At 30.8% G+C, this 24,339-nt stretch overlaps 1 protein-coding gene across 1 annotated transcript in view; it reads left to right on the forward strand.

Annotated features, from left to right (window-relative positions):
- The first annotated feature begins 3,509 nt into the window (after positions 1–3,509).
- Positions 3,510–24,339, forward strand: part of LOC107448378 (steroidogenic acute regulatory protein, mitochondrial) — a 46,260-nt gene continuing 25,430 nt past the window's right edge. Inside the window, exon 1 of the mRNA XM_071187856.1 lies at positions 3,510–3,527. The gene's annotated coding sequence lies outside the window, so the exon portion shown is untranslated. The remainder of the gene's footprint in view (positions 3,528–24,339) is intronic.

Raw genomic sequence — 24,339 nt, forward strand, 5'->3', positions numbered from 1 at the left:
TTCAAAAATAAATAATAAAAAAATGTAGAGATTTTTACAAATTGGGTACTTAAATGTATTGTTCTGTACAATTTATTTATATTTTGTGCTCTATGATTACTTTAGTTTTGTAATTTTATTTGATATCATTAATATTTATGAAAGTATTCACAAAAATTAAAAACATAAATTTATAGTAAAAAAGCACAAAAAAGGATTCTTCAGACAAAATTGCCTTATTTTATAAATTTGTTACTGATTGCTGATATGACCATTATAAAAAATATATGCTATTGGATTAGTTTAAGAAGATATGGCTTGATAGATTTTGTATTTATATTTTTCAGAAATTATTCTTAAATTATTCCTTCTTGTTTTAATCTAGTTTTCTAATATAATTTTAACTTACTAATTTATTAAGAAAATATATATATATTGGGAGACTCTCATATTAATATATAATTATTAGATTTGCATATAACTTTTTTTTTATGAGAAAGAAACTTTTTTTACATCTCAGAATGTTACTACTGATTTGCTAGGTGTACAAATACTCAGAAGTTAAGAGTAGGTTCTATACATTCTAAAAGAGATTTGTATTTAGAGAAAGTTTCTTTTAATGTGTGCTTTGATAATTTTAGTAGGTGTTATTTGTGTCAAAAATAAACTCAGTCAAAACCATAAAGTCTGCATATGTGTTTTATTACTAAACATTAAAAACATATTTATTCACCTGAATTCTTAAGAATATGCATTTGCATCTTGATTATTATCTTAAAAAGGCAATTTCTTGATTTGTTAACTATAGCAATATAAGTCACAATGTAAAATGTAAACTCAGAGCGCACATAAGTTGTGTGACATCTTTTGAATAGGAATTGCGGTATATCATTACAAAGCAATAGCATTAGGCCATGATAAATGTTGAGCTAATTTATGGCATAGCATTCTAAAAAGTACACGTTTTCAACGCTGCTACATTTGTTATTTTATTATAACCTTGTTATATCAAACTTCCGACAGGCAACTGCAATTACATTTTCAGCATTTGTTTTGATGTTGTACACCACATTGTATTGCATAATATATATACTTAAGAAGTGTGAATGTATTAAATCCTGTAAATCGTGTATGATGGATGTTCTCAATCATTTGTTTACATTGCAACTATCAAAATTCAATTTGTGTATTACTAGAAAAATAATTTACTTGTAATTTTGTTTCAAATGCTTTATCATACTTAAATCATTACTAATGCACTGCATAATATCTTTGTAGAAATGTGTTTTACTTGGAGCACACTATTTAAAAATATCTTTCATGTAACAAAAGCTTAAATCTAGTCCTCATTTTAACAAAGCAGCTTAAAATTCATATTTTCATCAATCAAACATTTATTTATGATCTATAGTATTAGCTAATTTTTACCCAATGTGGAGGAAAACAGCTTTAAATTGTGTTTATATAAAGATTATATATTTATATTAGCACTCATGCAATTACTGATTGTGCAAATAAATTAACTTTGCACTTTTAGTGGGCCTCATTTTCTCATTATCAGTTTCGAATTGAGTTTCGGTTTTGCAGTTTATGTACATAAGATATAATTTATTGATTTTTTTAAAACTTAATTTTGTACATTCGTAGAATTTAAAGTATCTGAGGTATGTTAGTTGATAAATTATACTCATTTTTGCTCAAAATGTTATCCATAATATCAATTCACACATTTTTCTCAAAACATTTCCCCTAAATACTCTCATTATCAAACTTTTAAAATTAAAGACTGGAAATAAAAAAAATGTCTGCTAATAGTATCAATACAACAAGTTTAGCTTCTGGTAACAATTTCAAACTAACCCTCTACGGAATCATCAGGAAATGTTTTCTTCACAGCATTAGCATTGAAACTCAAATCCTATTCAAGATAATATTTATAGAATGCATTATTCATTAATATATTGATATATTTTTGTTTAAAAAAAAATTACCTTCATAGTTTTCTCTAATCCAGTCCCTTACTTCCAAAACATAATAAAGTAAAGTTGTTGCCGCTCACTTATTTTTCTTTTTAATAAAAATTGCTTCATTATTTTAATGACTATAAATTTAAATTCTGTTTCATTAGAATAAAGTTTCTTTGAAGCAACATAAATTTTATTATAAATGTAGTAATTTGTAATCACCTAATTTGTGTTACGCTTTCCTTGACTTGAATTTTGTTACGGAATATGTTTAATAAATTTAGAGCAAATAAACTTTCCCAGATTGTATTTTAATTGCTTTCTCTACATAATCATAAATACAATGTTCTTTCCATTTGTTTCTGATAATTTGAAACTATTACATAAATATTTGTTTTCTAACTACTATTTATATATACTTGATAGTTTCTTTATCAGGAAAAATATGCAAACATCTCTCTTCCTAAAGGTGTAATACCGATAACCCGCCCAAATCTTTACTTTTGTACATTTATAATATATAAATGCTTTTTATTTGGCTTTTGACAACTTAAATATCTTAGTAATGCAAGACTTTGCTTAATCTTTACATTTGTACCATGTAATTGTATTATTTATTTTGCAAACACTGTTAGAATTGATTGTATATTTGAAATGGAAATAAATTTTATTCTAAGTACTGATTTTCATTATTTAACAATAAAAATTTCCTTTTTAGGTGCCTTACATCATAAATTTTAAACACATAAACCTTCCAGGGTCTTACAGTGGTTTTTATTTTTTAATCTTTTGGATTATAGCCTAAAAACAGTATTTATGATGTTCATTATTGCTAAACAACAATAACAAAAGAAATAATTTAATACATCAAGTTTTATGAGAAAATGTAAGTTCAAATCTGAGAATTGGAAAGTGAATTAAAAAAATACCTTATTTTTTAAACTTTCCAAGTAAAGGTTTAAAATTCTCTTTCTTTTTAATATTTTTATTGAAATCCTGACGCATTGATTATATTGTAAATTTTCGTATCCGAGGACCTTTAACGCATGCGTTAGGTAATATTCAATTTCATCTAAATAAAGATGAAATGGGAAAAAAGATGATAGGTTAACTATGCGACGAGTTGTGTGTACGCGCCTCAGCCAAGAATATAGAAAGGGAAAGTCCAGCTCTTAGAATGGTTAACTAACGCAGGGAACTGCTTGATTCGGTATGCTATGCCAGAAAAATAACTTACATGACGAGCAGCATATGTACTAAGATCCAGCGTATGCGCATCAGAAGCAAAATGACTGTCTGGAGGTACGTCACCTGTGAAACGGTTGTTGGAGAACTTTACATGTATGGTTGCGTATGCTGTCTCTCAGCCAACCGCCATTTTATCCTTTCTAAGTCAAAATGTGTTAGATTTAATCAACATGGATGATATAAATGGTTTCTCAAAGGAATATCTTTATTAACAATTCAGCACCATTTATCAATTGTCGATCGGAATGGACTACATGTGGTGTAGAGCAGAACCCTCTACCTATGTCTACACTTTGCATGCTTTCACCAGTAACGCGTGGAGAGTCATAGAAGGAAGTAAGTTAGTTTCTGTCTTTATTTTCAAATAGATTAAAAACTTCTAAATTGGGAAACTATATAGAACAGAAAACTATATTGAGTATAGTTTTAAAAAAAGCGTCGTAGAAATTTTTAAAAATAATTTTGACAGTTAAATACGAAAAATATTTAGAAAGGGGAAAATATCGTAGTACATTTTTATACAAACGAGGAGGTGAGGGGAAAGACAGGGAACCGGTCATCTCCCCTTGGGGATGACCGGTTCCCTGGCGTATTCGAGCGTAGCGATCGTGAATAGTGTAAGAATGTAGGACAGATCAATAAAAAGAGAAAAATTTTCTTCTCCCTAACCCAGTAGTGGTTGGGAGGAGAGGAGGGTGGAAACCCATTTCACGGACCTTAGCTGCTGCGCCTCTAAATATTGTTTTTCCTTTATATCGGGGACCACACCAAACCTTAGGGGACTGGTTTACATTATGCCTACGGAAGCTAGCCTTCTACCTCTGTATATACCTTGCCTTGGGGGACTGGTTTACATTATGCCTACAAAAGCTAGCCTTCTACCTCTATGTATATTCCTTGCCTTGGGGGGGGACTGGTTTACATTCTGCCTACGAGAGCTAGCCTTCTTTCCCTATGCATATCCTTTGGCGTCAGAATCACAAATCACAGTGTATTACCCTTTCTAGAAGTAGCATTGTTCTGGAATGGTCTATCTTTCAAAAATGAACTGAACTCTTTGTTTTGAAAATTATTTTGGAGCATTTTTTTATAAATTGTGAGAAATTTCAAACTATTTTTAACATTTTATAGAAATAGACGGCAAATTTTGTCTCAAGTTTTAGCATTAGTGGATAGCAAGCTTGACATTCCTTAAGGAAAAAACTAACTTTAAAATTATAGGGTGTTATTTCTCCAGTCTGAAGCAGTTAAAAAAAAATTTTATCGTCATAATTGTTATAAATCTTTTAGAAATACGTTTACTTTTCAAACGTAAAAATTTTTAACTTTTTTCAATTCTGTTGAAATCTAGCCAATAAAATTTAAATTGAAAATAATTAGTCTCAAAATTCAAAAGAAAAAAAGAGGGAGCATGTAAGTTTTAATAATAATTCAAATTTTTAAAATAAAATTTTGTCTTATATTTCGATAATAATGAATAAGAAGCTTGAGAAATCTTTCTAAATGTTAATGATGTATGTTTTGCAACGCATCTACTTCATATACGTAGCGCATGTTAACAATCTTTTATTAACTGTGCCAAAAAATTTTTTTTAATTTTTTAAGATAATTGCAATTGTTCATAAAATAAATAAATAATGAAATTACTTAACAAGAATCTAACTATTGCAAGCAAAATCTAAAAATATTTTTTAACCATTATTATTTTATTAAAAGATTAAATTACTGTATTATAAGTGTCAGGAAATTTCTAATAGTTTATAATTTTACTTTATTTATTGCATTCTTTATTGGAACTATTTACAAAAAAGAAGAAAATTCATAAGGATAAAAAAAAATAATACGATAAAATTGATCACTAAACGATTTGAAATCCAAGCTTCTTGTGATCAAGCAGATTCCCTGCCACTTGACCACTGCGCCGTTTGCCAGATGAACATTATTTAAGTGAGAAAAAAATATGCTAATTAATTAGTGGAGACGATATTTTAAGTTACAACATCTGGCGCAAAAATTTAACTTTTTCTGAATAAACATTTTTTGACAAATTTGGATCCCTTACTCTCAAAATATAGGGGATAGAATGCAAAATTTGAGCGAAATCGGTCGAATAGTTCCTGAGAAATCGAATTTTAAAAAAGTGTAATTAAAATTCGATTTTTCAGTTACTATTCGACCGATTTCGCACAAATTCGGTAATTTGAGTTTTAAAAAATTTGCATATTCTTTTGCAAAAATTGCATTTCCTTTTAAGGATGTAAAAAAACTGTGTACCCCACAATTCAAGAATTTTTCGACTTTTATTAAATATAGGAAACAATTATTAAAAATTATTTCTTGCATGACATTATCTTTCGATGAACGAATTTCATAATTGTGCGCTGAAAGTTTTGAATTCGCTTAAAAAGTTCGAGAGATATAGCAAAATACTCAAAAAGAAAAAATAATATTATGGATCCAAACTTTGGACCGCTCTCCTGACAAAATTATTAGGACCAGATTTCGGTTACCCCCTTTATTTTGAAAGTAAGGACTCCAAATCCGTCTAAAAAAGGCATGTTTATTCAGAGAAAATACGTTTTTATGTATCATTTCATAACTTAAAATATCTGTACAAATTAATTCAAGGCCTGATTATCGCCTAGGCCCAATAGACATGGACCTAAGGCCCACAATTTCTGAAGAACCTCAATAAGTAGTAAAAAGTCTAATGAAAGGTGGGCTAGCTTTGTATTGGTTTAAGTATTAAATAAAAAACATTGTTACAACAAACAGTATTAAATAAAAATCAGTGACTTTCATCAAAAATCACTGATTTCAATTGTTTGTGGCAGCCAAACTATTTTTATTTTGATATAACATTGTTTTGTTGTTTTATATTTTGCTTTAATTTATAGATACGTAAACTTTATCTCAGAAAAATAATCTTCAATTGTCTGCTTTCAAAATTTCTTAGAATGTTTCTCTTGAATCATGCAGTTCAATAGATTCTTTTTCATTGTTAGGACTTTAATTTAATTTTAAAATATCTTGTAAAGGGCCCGAAAAATTTGGTGGGTCTGAATTTGTCTTGATCGGTCCCTGAATTAATTGGTATATTTAAGGTCACCCGCGTGAACCATTAAGTCCTAGTACGTGAAAATTCGAACATATCAAAAGTTATTCAGGGTGTTCTTTCTTTCCTTTCGTATTATGCATAAAGTATGCTTGACTTTTTAAATACTTCATTATCAAAGTTGGCTTGCTATTATTTTCAGTTTTAAAGGTTTACCTCACCTTAAAGGGTAAACACTTCTAAAATACACTACTAACATTGCCTCCTTAAGTGAATTTCCCTAACTCCTCGTTAGTTTTCAATCTCGTTACTTATGTTTGTAATCAATGAACACTTCAGTCCTAGTGCTTTTTATTTAAAAAGGTTACTTGCAAGCGTCACTTATAAAAATAAATGAAAATATTCTGCAGGATGTGGGTTGTGTTTTGTCATGTGCTTTATTTTAGGGTTTGAACTAGAACCTAGATTTCTAGTGAATTCAGGAAATTTCTTGTAGATAAGGGAGATTTATGAAGTCTAACGTTGGTAGTACGAACTTTTTTAATTTGAAATTCAAGATAATTCAATATTTTTGCTTAGCCCCTAGAATTCTGGCTAAAAAAAGTTAAATAACTTGTTTAAATAATTGCTACATACATTTTCAACTGAAAAAAGCTATATTTATGTATAAAATTATAGCTGCATTTATTATAAAAGTAATTTTAAGCATACATTGCCACATGCGTCCTTAAGTTAATTGCTACTATAAAATCCGTTTTGTCTGAGTTTTTCGTTTGAAATGCAAACAAAAAGGAAAAGGGATTTTACAGCTTTTTCTAAAAGTTACGTGGTTTCGAAAATCAATTCAAGGTCATTTCACCCATAAAATGCGTTAACAAGTTTGAAATGTTCTGAAATATTTTAGGAAATAGGGAAAGTGGATCTCAAAGCAAAGTTCATTAAATAGAAAATTCACTTCGCTATTTGGAAGTTATTTTGCGAAGAAATTTCCAAAATGTTCTTGGTTCCTCGAAAAAAATCTCAAAATTGGGAAATTCGCAAAATGGAAGTTTCTTAAGTAGAAGTCCGATTGTATTATAAATTGTTTTTTTGTTTTTCATGATTGAAATTAACTGGACGAAATTAATTTTCTTTTCAGATGCATAGCATTCCACTTCTATCATTTCTATTCAATCCTCGTAAGTAAAAGCGTTTACAAGTGTGACAAGTCCCACAGCCACAAAATAAAATACACCGAAGAAGGTACAACCATTAACAACCTTTACAAAAATTCAAATATATAATTCCAATCTTACTAGGAAGTTTTAACACTTTTTTATTTTCCCATAATTGAACCATTCATAATGGTACTTGTAAGTTTGATAATGGAATTTCATAAGGTACTTGTAAGTTTGATAATTAGATTTTTTTTCTTACTAATCTTTACATAAACTCAATAAGACGAGTCTATAATTTTAAACTTTTTGTCAGATTTCATAAAACTAGTAGTTTTTTAAATAAATTTTTGACGCTGATTCTGAAAAGGACTTCCGTTATTGAGATATAGAGTTTCTGAAAAAATTATTTTAATCAATGTAATCAAGAATCAACAATCGTTTAATAACATAAAATTTTAAAGTTGCGCACCAATTTTTATGAATTTTTTTATCCAATTGAATAAAATTATTCACAAGCTCCTAGGAGCATTTGTTTTAAAGTTGTGAGCAATTTTATGAGAGGAAAATGTCTAAGAGAGAACGATTTGAAATAATGCTTTTAAAATAGGTTGAGTAAAATATTTCTTATGTAACTTATAATAAGGAGCAGAATTAAACTAATTGTAAGTTGCTGCAATCATTTATTTAAATATAATCTTTTTAGTAGTGACCCATAAGCAGCTGCATAAAAATGCTCATAACCTTGAAGCAAATTGTCATATAAACTTAAAATCGAGTTTTGTTTAATTCGGCTTAATATTCTAATAAGTAATAACAATCTGCTTAGTAAATAATTAACATGGGTAAATTGCGAAGATTCCACTAGCGATCTGCCCCAAACCCCCCAAGGCGAAATCAGAGGGAGGATAACGAAGGGGTAAGTGTGAATAGAAGACTTGACAAGAGTAATAGTCAACTGGAGGGGTTTAATAGGGGTTACTTTCAAATTTTGCTTGGCTTATTTGTAAGTAGCCAAGAACTTAAGAAGGATTTTTACAACAAGAAAGGTTAACATAAATTTTGTTCTTGGCTCGTCGTGAATTTCGCCAAAACTCACATCGGACATTTGGCGATTTTATCGAATTTCGTCATCGAACATATCATTCCCNATAATATTTTTCATTAATAAATAAATATATAAATGAATGAATCTGCTCAAAAGCATTATTTATTTACTTATATTTATTTTCTAAAAAATATTAAAGCTATATTCCTTGAAGATAGCTTGTAATCTCGCATCATTAATACTGATAGCGTAGCCATCACATTTCAAATAAGTAAAACTTTTACTTATTTTTATTCGCAAGATTTCAAGCGAGAGCTCTAACGAATATCTTATTTCCTTATTTAGTTGGTTGGCGAAATCATCAGAGATAGAGCTGTGATAAACGCTACCATGTGGTGGGACAGTGCTTTGGTGTTAAATAATTATCACCAAGGCGAGAAATGTAAGCGATAGCTCACCAAACCTAACAACCCCTATCAGCCACTAGACTCCGACAAGAACGATGGAGAGAGGACTAAAGCTGTAATTATCCCCAGGTGGTAAAACTAGGGGTAGGTGGTAAAACTGTAACGGTTCACCAGTAGCGTTACCCTAAACAGTGACGAGAAATATTTCTCTCTTATTACTAAGCCTACAACAATAACCTCTAAGAATATCCTCCAACTTTAATTATTTAAGATCAGGATGCGTCTTTAAAACAAAAATAATAAAATTTAAGTTTGAAATTTGAAGCATATTTGACAAAACTGAATAATTAAATGCCAAACACATTTAACGAATTTCGCATAGACACACACGCCAATCGCCTGCTCGCACGGAACTCTGGGAAGAGAACAAGTTAATATGAAGTGTATTTTAAACAACCTCAAAATAAGCTTAGGTATAAACTAAATGACTTCATACATCTCAATAAATACCTCACCCTTTTTAGTTGAAATGAAGTAAATTTTTTTACCTCATAAATACCTTTTTTCTTACAAGTGCCAGAAAAACAACCTGTATACTACTTTGAAATTACCTCATCAGTCTGGTTGATTTGAAGTGAATTTTAAACAACCTCAAAATGAGCAAAAACAACCCCGTGCACCTCAATTACAATCTCTATGAGGTATAATTTTTATGGTTGTTTTCTCAGCAACCTCAAATATACCTCAAAACAACCTCAAATATACCTAAAATTTTCATAAGGGCTGGAACACATCACGTTCAGATGGTTGCACGTCAAGTTCTACTTACACCCTACCCAACTAATCATTCAATTTTTTTTATGTGTTTATTGTATTATATTTACTACTAGTAACAAATATTTTCAATAGAGTAGTATTCCTCGGCTTAGTACATTGTAAGGTTCCTTATTATATCTACTCCATATTTAGAGTCTTTGGAGAAACTTATTAACTGATCTAGATCTCAGTGTTAGTTGGTTATATACTCATCTCTATCTTCCTGTTCACATATTTTATTCAAAACCTCAGTTTAACACACCTTTCCACAGCTTTGGAGTGACAGGGGTATTTTTCTAATGTGCTTGGTGCCAGAATTGATGAGCGATTTAATACCATCTTCACTTAAGTCTCGCAGCATTGGGGGAGAATACACCCTACCAAAATTCCATCATCAAACTAATCTGAAGTTAAAATTTATTTTATTTTCGGTAGAACGAAATTTATTCTTTTCTCAACGAATTCGTGTCAACGAACAATAACTGCTATATATTTTAAATGCAATCACTCAGAGGTATTGCCCAGAAGATTTGACGATCCTTTATCTCATTTCTAATTGTTGACAACCAAGTCCTTAGATTGTTTATTAGAAGGATCTTAAAAGCAAGACAAACCAAGAAAAAGAATGTCCTATTATCGAAGATGAACTTTCAATCTTCAGATTACTTTGAAATCGTTAATTTTCTAACCATCGTTGAACAGTTGACCCAATTTTGGGTTCAACTCCGTAGCCTTGTAATTTTGAACCTTATCCAGAAGACAAGGCAACTTCTGGATCAAGTATTGGGAAAAATATGCTTTCGTGGAGGATGTGTTGATGGAACTAATCGGCATTTGCGTTACATGGCGAAGAAAACCACGAACTCATCCCACGGTTAGCTCGACGGCAAGGGGACTCCAACCCATATCAGTCTACCACTGAGGTTATTTTTATGTCAGCACTGTGGTCGGTGCGAGCAGGGTACGGAATTCGTATCGATCGGCCATCGCTAGGATTCGAACCTGGTTCACCTCATTGGAAGACGAGCGCTCTATCCCCTGAACCACCACGGCTCTACCACAATTTTAAATCAATCGTTGGCAACTTAATGGTTTGTCTTGCAAATCTCTTTGCAAATCTTTCAAGATAAGGGAACTCCTGGCTCAAGTATTGGGAGAAATTTGCCTTCGTGGAGGATGTTTTGATGGAACTAATCCGCATTTGCGTTACATGAAGTGGAAAAGCACAAAAACCTCCCGAGGTTAGGCTGAAGGCAAAGGGACTCTAATCCATGATCCATCTACAACTGAGGATAATTTACGTCAGCACTATGGTCGGTGCGAGCCGGGTGCAAAATTTGAATCGACCAGCCATCGCTGGGATTCAAACCCGGTTCATCTCATTGGAAGGTGAACACTCTATCCCCTGAGCCACCAAAGCTCCTAAATCCTTAATTGGAATTCTTGTGTCTCAATATCACTTACAGTGAAATTGATATTCGCATTAGATATAAATACCAAAATTTCTCTATCATTCCCAATCTGTGGGAAAATGTATCAAACTTATAGCTTTGATTTAAATATGCGAACATGAAGCTACAGATGAATATATCCTAGTAACACTTAAGGATGTTATGTTATACCTCATTCTCTAAAAACTCAGAGTTAAGATGTGTAGTAGATATAAAAAAGTAAATATACAAAAGGAACCTTAAAAATGTAGTAAACAGTAAACCAAAAGATAATTACCCCATGAATAATCTTTGCATATAGCTGCAAATATAATATAAATACCCCACCATATAGTATGCGGACTTGCCGTGCAATCATCTTCCCATGGTTGTTTTGGGCCTTAGTAGCCCAGTGGTTCGAGAATCGGATTCCGGTCAGAAGGAACCAGGTTCGATCATTGACTCCACTAAGACCCACAGAGTACATGCGATATACGTGCTCGTAAAATCTGTGGAATCGAAAGTCCTGTATCATGGGTACTGCTTACGTTGCATCTCCATCTGGAGAAATTTCCTATCCTTTCAGATCTATGTCTAAATTGAGGAAGTTGCCTCACAAAATTGTGATTTCATGTCTTCGGATCATGGTTAGGGATGTCTCCCAGATCGTCGCCAATAGCCCATTTGTGCAGCTCTAGTGCGACTTAAATAAAGTACCTAAGTACCCTCGGTGGTTTTGATCTAAAATAATGAACGAAGTGAAAAATTACGTGAACGGAAAATATGAACCGATTTAAAAAAATTTATTGCGTTTTTATTATTATAATAGGCAATTTTTCCGTACTAAAGCGTTTCGCGAAATTCAATAATTGTTTTTTTTTTTTTTTTTCTAATTCCAACAGATACAAGCAAAAGAAGTTATCTTTTTCGAATTGCGTATTATTGCGCCATAAATTTGAGAAGACCACGTTCCATGATAACTACAGATCTCATAAATATAATTAAAAATTTTGTAAGCGTTTTATTTTTTCCATATTTTTTTAAATAAACGACTTGATAACGTATCTTCTCTAACTTTCGCTTCTTAAATTTTAGTTATCAATTCTCTCTGCTTTGTAATGTCTAGTTTTGAGTTCTTTTGTACCCAGCGTTTTATCTTAATGCATTACTCAACTTTTGTTGATATCCACCGACCGTAAACATAGCAAGTTCAAATGCACTCAGTTACGATTGTGTGAAAATCTAGTGCATTTGCACTTAGTGCATTGACCGAGTTACAAAAATATAATCTTATCTTTTGACTTTTAATCTTAAAAATATTTGTTTCTTGTCATGCCTCAAAATCATCAAATTAAAGATGATGATTTTTGAATGAGAGAAAGAAAGAATTATTCCTTTGAAAATTTTGATTCTTGGTATTTTCCCGGAGCATTTGTGTTAAACATCGTGTGTTAAACATCATTGTTAAAATGACGTAAATTCTTTAGATTAAAACATGATAGATAATTTAAAATACTTACATAATAAAAAGCTACGCAAGTTTTTATTTTGTAAAATGTGATTTTTGACTAGAAGACCACTTTTAGGAGTTGTTACTCAATTATGGCATCAATTACGGGTTTTTAATTCCAAAATTGAAATATTAATATCAAATATAGTCCAGCAGTAAAGACATGGTTCCCAGTAGAACACCGAAGTCAAGTATCTCTGGTTGCGGTCAGTAAGCGGGTGGATGACCACTTTGATCAGCCTGCGTAACGACAGAGGGTCAGCGGTATCGGTTCTCGTTAAACTGTTCTATCAAAAGTGCTTGACCTCGTGCGCTTGTCGTCGGGCTACCAAAGAGGGGGGGGGCATACCCTCTGCAGAGTATCAAAATTGCGATGACATGTCTTCGGATCATCCACAGGGATGCTTCCCCGATCGTCGCCATTTTGCAGATCTAGTGCGACGTAAATAAAGTAAAGTACCTACCTAATATCAAATATACAATACAACATAATACAGTATTTATCAAATATCTAGCAGTTGTAGTTGTAGTTTATTTATTGTAGTTATCTAGCAGTTGTAGTTTATTTATGTCGCATTAGATATGCTTTGTTGGACCAACGATCTACGTGCGATGTCGAGCACTTTATGGTAAAACAGTTTAGCGATGACCGATACCGCACATCCTCGGTCCTTTTGTAGCCTGATCAAAGTCTTCACCACACTGACCACAGCCAGCGACGCTTGACTCCGGTGTGCCACTGGGAATCGTGTCTTGCGATCAGTCAACTGTGGAACTCAAATATCTAGCAAACGTTAGTTAGATATTTGTAATCAGTAAATGGTATCAATTGAAAAAAATTTAAAAAAATGTATCTTTACAAACCTCCAACAGCATGAGAAGTGATCATTTCTAATAATGCTCCATACTGCAATTTAACAACAGTAAATATTGCATTTTAACAACAAATAAATTATGGAATTGTAATCCCACTTTCTAAACAAAACAGAAAAAAAAACATTAACTTTCTGTTGAAATCAGCATTTTCAGGTAAATAAGGTATTTGGCCACCCGCTCTCCAAGAAGGTGAACTAAGTCCTGAGAAGTTTCATTTCATTACTTCGGCTTTTGGTATACACATTGAATGAAACCCTACCATAAGAGGGCGCAATATTTTCGCTACAAAAATAAATTTACCTCGCATGCTACAACATAGTAATTATAATATATTTATTTTAATAATAATTTTGCCCCTAATTTGAAGCGAACAGATTATGGGGTGATAGTTGACCATATTGAAGCACTGAAATGGAAAAGATATTTAGCTCCTACACGTTACACGTAGCATTTTGCACGTTCACGAACGCAGGTCCTAAGGAACAATCTCAGTATTTTACAGAGCTTGTACAAAGCAAACGAAACGGGCCAAAAGTCGATGAAAGTTCTAATTTCAACGTGAAAGCTCTAAATCTTTCAAAAATAACAAAAGTACACGTTTGTGTTGTAGTTTTATTCCTCTTTAAATTTGCCATAATAGTCATAAATGTATTATGTATGAAAAAAAATATTGATCCTCTATAGGTCTGATTATTATTCTTTTTGTTGGAACTAATCCACAAATATTTTAATTATTAAACTACTCCTGCACGTAATGCTAAAAAAAATGTCTTTACATGATGCAAAATATTCATAGTTTTCTCTTTAATTTTTACAGCCAATTTAATTTTTCAATTATTTATTACTAAAATGTTTCTAAAATATAATACATAGTTCATAATGATATTCTATTTTCGATATAATTTCCTCGTCAACTTTGCGTCATTATATATTTATTTAATTATATGTCTATTCAAATAATACTTCATGTTTACATAAATAATGGAACTCATTTTAGCATGATTTAATTTTGTTTTATCACAGTCAATTATCAATTGATCCCCTGATTTGACGCAATACGTATGCTTTCGTTACCTTGTATTTTTGAACGAAAACTACTAAAACTACTGAACAAGTATTAGAGCTAAATCTCATTCGTGGAGGACTTTAAGAATGAAAATAATCAGCACGGAAAAACAATTATGTTTAGCCTCTTATTGTTAGCTCGTTTAGTAAAGCAATACACAGTTTTAAAACTCCCTGATACCATGGGAAATTTATTTCAAATGACTCTGTCATAAAATTAAGATTTCACTAAAAAAATTTGTCGGCGTGTAAAAAACATTTTAACGCAATTATGTAGGATGTTCCCTAAAGACCACTCTTAATTGGTATGAATAGAATCCTTTTAAAAAATGAAAATAAAAAATTTATATACATTAGGGATAGGAAATTGATATTTGAGCGTAGAACAAGCGAAAATACCACAGAAATCAGAGAAATTATTGAACAGGAAGGCGTCGTAATAAGCATCAAGACTGGTTTGATTAGAGGTTAAGCTTGAAGGTGTTTCTAACACTCGTCTTTCAACTCCTCCCCATTTCGTCCCCCAATCAAACCTGCCTTGTTGTTTATTACGTCCACCTTCCTGTTATGTAATTCATCCAATTTCGAAAACATTTTTGCTTTTCTAAATAATACATTTTAAATATTAATTTGGACCCCCAATGTGAATACTTCTTGTTTATATTGATAAAAATTCTAAAATTATGAATCAGGGGGGATTTTTACGGAACGCCCTATATGCTGCATATGCATATTCTAAGATTTCTTTGGTGGCATTGCTCTAAAAAATTGTGTTTTCTCGTTGGAATTACGTTATATTTCCTTATTTAAATAGTGATTAAAGAAATTGACAAAAAGCTCATAATTATACGATAAATTTGATGCATGAAATGAACATTGATATACGAGTTGTTTTAAAGCAATTAAATATTTATTGAACGAATATTCGATAAGTAGATTTTTCCTACTGTTGAATCATTGTGTAAAAATTATCTAGTTCATGAAGATAAATGACATCTAGAATACATTATTTTGAAGAATAAAGTGTTCTTGCACCGAAGGAAATAGACAAAAGAAAAACGCAGCAGATCTAGAAGAGAAATCGAGTAAATATGTTTTGTTTCTATTTATTTTGGAATCAGAGTAATCGATGTGAAAAATTAAATAAAGCAATCATTGTAAATTTGCGAACAAAAGAATTAAGATAAGGTTTGAGTGAAATGTTGAAAGGTACATTTAATGCAAGAATTTTACCATTCATCATTCATATTTAGAAGGTCACCATATTCATTTTTTTATGAATAAATTTTATCTCCTATTGTGGAAACCTCGTGCGCACTAAAAAATGGAAATCCTTGATAAATAATTATTATTTTAATAACAGAAACAAGGCTTCATTTTTTTCAAAAATTGAAAAGTTACTTTGATAGTAAGGAATTGCATATTCCCATTCAATATTGTTAAATTTATTTTTAAATAAGAGTTGCAAAGCATAATTTGTTAGCGTTCAACTTTAAATAAAGAATTTAATTTGCACTCATTTAATTTACATGCGCAAAAAAAAATTTATAATAAAATGTCAGATATTAACTTAATCCAAAAATAAACACCGGTAACTTTCATATTTTATATTTCTGTTTTATAACCGTCGTTGAACAGACGACCAAATTTTTAGGTTTACGACAACTAATATTCAACTCCGTAGCCTTGTAATTTTGAGCCCAATCCAGGAGACAAGGGAACTCTTGGATCAAGTATTGGGAGAAATTTTGCCTTCGAGGAGTACTTTTTGATGGAACTAAACACCATTTGCGTAACATGTAGTGGAAGACCACGAGAACCTTCCAAGGTTAGCCTGGCAGCAAAGAGACTCTAACCCATGATCTGTCTACCACTAAGGATATTTCACGTCAGCACTATGGTCGTGCAAGCCGGATGCGGATTCGTGTCGACCAGCCATCGCTGGGATTCGAACCCGATTCACCTCACTGGATGACGAGCGCTCCATCCCCTGAGCCATCGTGGCTCCGGTAACTTTCTTTATCCGAACTGTCATACAACTAAAGACAGATAAAGGTTTATATAGGAAAATCTTATTTAATTATAAATTCGTTTCTATTTACTATTGCACAATTCCACCTAGTAATTTTATATTTATGGAGTTTAAAAGCATATAACCTTGTTAAAGAAAATCCAGCGTTCTAATAATTTTTGTTAAAATAAATTTTGATGTCAATTTACTCGTATGCCAATTTATATAAACTTTTGTAAGTTTTATAATTTCTAAAAATTTAAAACTGGGTACTATGGATCTCATACAATATGCTACGTCCGTAACAGCCAGGTTTTAAATTTTTTTTTTAAAAATTAAATTAATAAAAAATTCTATAAATTGGATTAAATGAAAATGACATCAAGATTTATTTTTACGAGAATCGATCGAACTACTCAAATTTTTTTAACTATGTATATGCTTTTGAAGCCTGCAAATCTCACATCCGTACACTGTAAGAATTGCGTTGCAATATCTCTCTGAATATGATGTTAAACAACCCAAAATATTGTGGGAATACTTTATTCCGGGTCACAAAAATTGTTAGAGCTGCTCAAATTTTTTTAACTAAATGTATATGCTTTTAAAGCCTGCAAATCTGACATTCGTACGCTGTAAGAACTGTGATGTGATATCTATCTGAATATGATGGTAAACAACCCAAAACATTGTGGGAAGGAACATTTATTCCGGGGAAACACCAAAACCAACGTTTATATACAATTTAGAGGGAGTAATTTAGATCTAAATATTTAATATTTAACAATCTGACACCAAACTCTCACGCTTTTACACTATACGAGAATTTATTTTACTTCCGAAAATACCAATGTTGGTTCCCTTTGGGCTTTAAATATCAATAAAGGCCAAATAAAGTTGAATATTAGTTTGTTTGCAATCTGGAATGAGCTGGCGAGTTTGTTTGCATTTTCAACAATTGATATTCATCAACCAAAGCAAAAATTCACAGTTAAATATGTTTTTAGTTGTGTAATAAGGATAGTTATATTTTAATTTTTAAATCTATGAGAACTATATTATTTGATTTCATAATGTATCATATCTATCCACTTCCATTCTGTTAAGCCTAATTCTAATTCGTCAGATTCTCTCTGTGCTACGCAGATGTTTGATTTCAAACTGATTTTGTTTTAGGAATTAGTGTATACATGCTTTCTAAATTCATGATTCTTACTTTATATGATAGTGTCACTTTACTGATTCTTATGTGTGTGTATCTTATCTCACTGAATAATAAATTTTAGTGTCTTTGAATAGCAAAAATGGCGGCTACTTTAAACCAAGTACTGAAAAAGGACGTTAGTGTAGTGAAACATTAGATCCAAGAATTATGAATAGCGAGCATTTCACTACACCATTTTAATGTAAAGTAGTTGCCACTAATTTTGACGTAGAGATACATTAAATTTTTTTTATTGTAGATTGTGGAATCGCCTTTTTATAAAAAGATAGTTCCATAGGAAAAAAACCTTTTGATGTTTAGATATTCACCCGGTTTAGTTTTCTAAAAATAGATTTAACTTATGTGCACTGTTATCAGATAATAATGCTACACTGTAAAAAATTTTAATGTATCTTAACACCAAAAATAGTGGTAATTATTTACACCGAAGTGGTGCAAATAATTCAGTTCCGGGCATAGCGAAACAACAAGAATGTTCTTCAAACTATTCGATGTGAAGTAACTGCCACCATTTTAGGTATTCAGTAACACAAATATTTATAATTACAGTAAAATAAGATACACATAAGAGTCAGTAAAGTTATTTTTACGAGTCAATATAAAATATGAACTATTTATTTAGGATGGAAAATACACTAATTCTTGAAATAAAATTAGCTCATTAATCAAATTTATGTGTAGTATAGAGAGAATATTAAAATGAATGTGAACTAGGCTTAACAAAATCGAAGCGGATGGAAGTTATACTCTGTAAAATTATTTAATAGAGTTTACAGTGACTAAAAAACTGAACTATAAATATTTTTATTTCACAACTAAAAACATACATGCATATTTAACTGGTCTTGCAGTGGACTGATCGTACAGACACAATTCTCAGTAAAGCACTGAAGTCAACATCACTGGTTGCGGAAATTAAGCGAGTGGGTGACAACTTTGTTTAGTCTGCGACTTCACTTGCTCAACTTCAAGAACAGGTCATCGGGCTACCAAAGCGAGGGAGCCATCCCATCTACTGAAGATTAAAATTGTATCTTCGGATCATTCTCAGGAATGTTTCCAGACCTTCATCAATAGCTCATTTTTAGCTGTGGTGGCTCAAGGGATAGAGCGTTCGCCTCCCAATGAGGTGAACCGGATTCGAATCCCAGCGATGGATAGTCGATACGAATAGTCCATAAAATAAAATAGCCCGTTGTGCAGCTCTAGTGCGACGTAAATGAAGTACCTACCTAATATATTTTACCAGCAATATTCTGTTTCAGTGAATGTATATCAACACTGAAGACAACTACAAACTCTCGTCAACTGGCATTCAAATGTAAACAATTTACATATGATAGCTAAAGTGCGCTGACATCGGTGTTTTCGAAAGCGAAAATATTTAACGTATGGTGTGAAAGCGCGAGAACTTGGTGTGAACTTTTCCCATTTTAATAGTTTTAGATTTATTCATACTCTTTTAATTGTATATAAAACCCGATCTGTTGTTAACTTGAAAAAAAAAAATTTTCTTCTCACAGTTTTTCTGGGTTGTTCAACATCAAATTCGTAGAGAATCTGGAAAAACAAAAAAAAATTCCGGTTTTATCCTACAGCGCCATTTAATAGTAAAAAAGGCACATTTTAAGCAGCGAATTTTTCACCACAAACGGAGCCCGGTTTTATTCGACGGTGTAGTTTGATAGTTAAGAAGGTTTAGTACATTTTTGACCGGAATTTTTTTTTTTTTCAACATAAGAGGGATTTTCTTTTTCACCACAGTTTTTACAGAATAAAAAAAGCAATGGGGAATTGAAAAAATGCTGCTATTCATTATAGCGTAAAGTCGATATTTTTTAAATATTTTATATTAGCGAAATAATAAATAAAAATAAATAAAATAACATAAAAGAATAAAAATAAAATAAAGTTTGGGGCTCTATCTAACATCGCAGCATTGTTTCGTTCTCGCCCTGATTATATAATCTCTTACTGACTAGGGAACTTAAAATATAGCTGTTCGAAACATAAATCTTAATATGTTTTTATGAAATTGCTTTCCAGAAATGAAAAATTCTACTCGGTTATATTTTTTAATTGTGCTAAATACTTTAAAGTACGACCTAAATACGTTATAAAAACAAATAGTAAAAATATAAGCTTTTGCATAAATAAATACCATTGTTCGGAAGTTGAATTTCATCTTTGGTAACATACACCTATTTACATTTTTTTTTTTTTAAACTGCGCAATTGGAATTTATGAATAGTGACACTAATTTACCAGTGAAGACTGTTTAGAAAAGAAATATAAGCAGCTATTTAGAATATCCTGTATTTGGCTGATAAAGCAGAAGATTTTTAGCTCTAAGAACATTTTTACTATGTCATATTTGTTACTAAAATTAGTTAAATGAAAATACATATTTATTTATTCAACAGAATAATTTAGTTATAAAGTTTTAAGTCTAAATCAAATAGAATTTTTAATTATTATTATTGTAATTATTTAGCTTCCTGAATTTTTGTTTTTTAAAATATAATGTCTGTTACTTGTTATGTTACCATAAATGAAAAGAGTCATGGAATTTTTGAAAATAAACATAGCTTTAGTTACAATTTTTTAATACTTACATTTATATATTATTGATGACACAGGAGGACCATCCTAACTAGGGAAAATAATTATCTTTTTCTTTGAATTATTATAAACATTCATTACATATTTAAATAATGTATGTGTTGAATCCAATTGTGTCTCTTCTTGTTGAGTTACGACAGACAGTTAGAATGATTTCTACAAATATTTTTTAAAAATTATGTATTAGAATTTAAAAATTATCAAAACACTTGTTTAAAATTTCTAAACGTATCAAAATCAAACAAATTTAATCAACGGTTATAAAAATTGAATAAATATCATATATTACATTTTGAATATGATTTAGGTAGAACAGTAGGTGCCAGCCAATTTTATAGACTTTAATAAAGTAATAAATATCAGGGAGAAATATTTCAAACTGGAATCTAAGCACCACAAAATTATTTTTTGATAGGAGTTATAAGTTAATAATTCTTACCGACATATTAGAATTAAAATATGTTTATTAATTGCATAACGCTAATAAAAACAGAAACGCAATAAAATATAATTGTCCAGCCATATTTAGAGAAGACTACGTCACATTCCTAACTATATGTAATCAAACGCTGAATAAATAACTAAATGTGGAAATTGCTTAGGTCATAAAAGTTGAAATCAAGTTGAAAGTCTACTCAGCCTTATGCCTTTACTCAAGAGTATCATAATTTCTTTTTGGTCAAGATAATGTTTACTATTTTCCAGTTTTAAGTATTTTATTAGAGGCAGGCCTTGATCTATTCACAGACCTGCAAAAAAANTGAGAGCCGGCTTGGCAGTGTGTCCATTAGTTACATAAGTTAAATAATTATATATATATAATAAAATAAAATAAAAAATGAAATTTCTGGGATTAATTATTTTTAAGGTAAGGAAATTAAATTTAGACAAGTTATTTTTTAAAAAAAATATTCATAATTAAAATAAAATTAATATATATAATATTACAATATAAAAATATTTTTTTTCAAAAAAGTATTAAAAAGACTAAAATCTCACTGTGCCTTGACCGAATTGTCTTTTCATTCATGCACTAATCAATATTCTTATTTATTTTTTAAAAAACTCTAATTTTGATTTTTTGAAAAAATACTTCGAGAGAAAATAATAAGAGATTGAGACAATTGAGAAAATAAATATTTGCATTGACTCTTTATGAAATCAAATAAATAAATAAATAAACTGACTGATTTATTTATTTAAAGAAGGATTAGGAAGGATTAAAAATGATTAAATTTATGATATAAAGGAAATTTAAAAGCTAAGAAATATGTAATGCCGATAATGGCAACACAATAATCTCATTATTATTTTCAGTAAAAGCTATTTTTATGTCATTCTTATACACTGATATCAAAATGAAGAGAATTTTGATATTTGGGTGATAACTCCAGAACTTGTGGATCAATTTAAATGAAATTTGATATAAAGATAAATAGGTTGAAATAATATAAACAAAATAACCATTAACATATGAGCAGGCATGTTCAACAGCAACAACTATTAGAGTTAAGAGATATGGAACAAATGATGTACTGTTATTGAGTGTATTTGGAACTTTAAAACATAAAAATGATAGTTTGTTTTTAAACGTTCATAGTTTTTTTTTATAGCAACTAATACGAATTTTTTTGTGTTAAAGATTGATAATGATGTGCCATGTTTATTCATTCCATGGCAAAATCAGAAACTAGTGCAAAATTTCGATTAAATTTGCTATAATGAGCTCTTGTGTTTGTTCTGTGTATTTCACTTTAAAAACTATTTAATAATTATTTTTTTTTAATGAATCGCTGGAACTTTTGTGCTCAACGTGTTTAATTTTAAATAGTTTATACAAAGTAAGATTATTAAGACAAAGACGTTTGGCTTAATAATATTAAATAAATTATTGAAACTGTTAGTGAAAAATTATAATGCGCAAAGGCAAAAATATTATTTAAAATCGCAAAAAATATAATCATGTAAAATGCTTATAAAAACATTTTCTGAGCTGCGCATTTGAAGAAAATTTCTGCGGACGACCTTGGTATGAAACGGTAGGGGTAACAGAATCAAACCAAACAAAATTTCTGCGGATGACCTTGGTGCGAAATAGGAGTTATCAAATCGAACCAAACAAAATTGCTGCGGATGGCCTTAGTATGAAACAGGAAGGGTTACATAATCGAACCAAACAAATAGGTTTAGTTACCTTCTAATATTTTTCAATTGATATACAGGACTTACATCGTGATTTATGCATAATGTTTACTTATTCCACTCAGTAAAATCTGTGATTTAATAGCTCTCCGAATTTGGTTTTGAACTACCAAGTAAATTCAGGACAGAAGTGAACTCTGTTCTTCCAAGTAAATATTAACTTGAAATTCTTCTTTATTTCAAGCTAATATCAAATCGAGCGTTCATGGAGCTTATGGCAACTTAGAGCTCATCTTGTCATCGATTTTCTGGAAAGTGAAAATTTTCGTCGTAACCAGCAGAATCTCCAAGATTCAATCTTATTGAGTAAACCTGGGACACTCAGAGGATCTCAGGTATTTAAATTCACAGACTCATTAAAACTCTAGTCCATCATGGATCATTAGTGCCGATGAAGTTCCTCCCCACCATCCATATCTATGTATAGTTCATTCACCAGGAGTTGGCACTTGGCTCCGCCTTCATCACGTGGTATCCGATAATACTATTTCGCTTATTTTGGGAGAAGGATATGAACAATCCTGAACAATGTTGCGATTTGGCGATCGTATGACACAAATATTTATTTCGCAATCTTTATGTGTGCTTGTTTAACATTAAATATTTCATAAATTTGATGATACTTCTCTCTTTTAAGTCAATGGACATTTTGGAGACATTTTGCTGGGAAAACAGCAGTTTTTAAATTTAAAATGTATTTAATTAGCTGCAGAACGAATGGTATAATAGCAGATGATAAAACGAAGTGACTGAAAAAGAATTCACTGTTTGCGTTTGGCGCGCCTTAAGGGTTGCCTCATTCTGAAGTGCGGAAATGTTTCTCTTCTTATTCTCTCGCTAAAATGAACTCTGCGCCTAAGGAGGTGGAGCCAAGTGCCAACTCCTGGTGAACGAACTATATTTGGTCTTTTGTTAATTTCCAGTCATATTTCTCTCACTGCCTTTTCAAGTTTATTATGCGTTTCAATTAGTGTTTCTTCAGTTCTGGTTCTTAAGATTATATCGTCTGCAAAAGCAATATAAAAAGAACATATATATATAGATAAGAAAAGATATATAAAGAACGAATCATAATCAGGGCCTGATTATTACCTAGGCCTAATAGGAATGGGCCTATGGCCCACAATTTCTGAGGAGCCTCAAAAAATAGTAAAAAGTCTAATGAAAGGTGGGCTAGCTTTGTATTGGTTTAAGTATTAAATAAAAAACAATGTTACAACAAACAGTATTAAATAAAAATCAGTGACTTTCATCAAAAATCACTGATTTCAATTGTTTGTGGCCGCCAAACCATTTTTATTTTGATATAACATTGTTTTGTTGTTATATATTTTGCTTTAATTTATAGATACGTAAACTTTATCTCAGAAAAATAATCTTCAATTCTCTGCTTTCAAAATTTCTTAGAACGTTTCTCTTGAATCATGCAGCTTAATAGATTCTTTTTCATTGTTAGAACTACTCTTCAGTAATTTAATTTTAAAATATCTTGTAAGGGGCCCGAAAAATTTGGTGGGCCTTGGGCCAGAATTTGTCTTGATCGATCCCTGATCATAATAGTTCTCCCTCTGTTATTATAGATTTCTTTGATAGCTTTTTCGAGGTAAAAATCAAAAAGTAGTGTTCAAAAGGACATTATCTTTTCATAATCCACATTTAACTTTAAATTCTTCTGATACTTCTCCTTGTTTCTTGACTTTTTCATTGGTGTTTGTAAGTGTCTTCTT

Source organism: Parasteatoda tepidariorum, chromosome X1 (assembly GCF_043381705.1).
Source record: "Parasteatoda tepidariorum isolate YZ-2023 chromosome X1, CAS_Ptep_4.0, whole genome shotgun sequence".
NCBI lineage: Eukaryota > Metazoa > Arthropoda > Arachnida > Araneae > Theridiidae > Parasteatoda > Parasteatoda tepidariorum.